The sequence below is a fragment of the Antrostomus carolinensis genome, unplaced genomic scaffold, assembly GCF_000700745.2.
Source record: "Antrostomus carolinensis isolate BGI_N321 unplaced genomic scaffold, ASM70074v2 scaffold34975, whole genome shotgun sequence".
NCBI classification, from domain to species: domain Eukaryota; kingdom Metazoa; phylum Chordata; class Aves; order Caprimulgiformes; family Caprimulgidae; genus Antrostomus; species Antrostomus carolinensis.
The window spans coordinates 19,589-20,213 of record NW_010314902.1 but is presented as its reverse complement, the minus strand read 5'-3'; positions in this window follow the sequence as shown (position 1 = coordinate 20,213).

The following is a 625-nucleotide window of genomic DNA, read 5'->3' as shown; positions in this document are numbered from 1 at the left end:
TGAGGAGGATTTTCATGTTTCAAAGCTGAGCTGCTCTCCTTTCTGCTTTCCCATGGTTTTGGTTGAGCGCTGCGTTTCAGCTTTGTCCTGGGGAAGGTGAGGCGGGACTCTCGGATCATGAATGTCAGAGCTTAACACCTACGCAGCTCTGTAGCGCAGGACACGTGGGCTGCACAGATGTCCCAGCATTGCCCAGCTGCTGGGGACCTCGTAGCTCTGCAGCTGCCACAGCGAGTGGGGATGATGTTTCCAACTGAGACATGCAGGTTTCTGCTGTGGGGTTTGGGATGGTGCAGGTTTCTGGGAGGGAAGTTTGTCTTCGTTTGTGTTTCTCATTTTATGAAATAACTTGGGGCATGTGCAGCAGGGGAGGGGAGGAAGGAGTAGACAGCAGTGTCCAGGGTCAGGACAGGCTGGTGGGGACCTGGTACAGTTGTCCCCCCATCCTGCTTCCCTTTCCCCACCACCTCCCCAGGGCAAATAACAACCCCATCCCCTTCTTCTTGCCCCACAGCACAGACCGACATGACCACATCGTCCCCATAGGGCTGCCCTCCACCACCTCGGTGACCCTCCCAGCCCAGCGGTGAGGATGCGTGCCTGGAAGGCAGTGGCCAGCACGCTG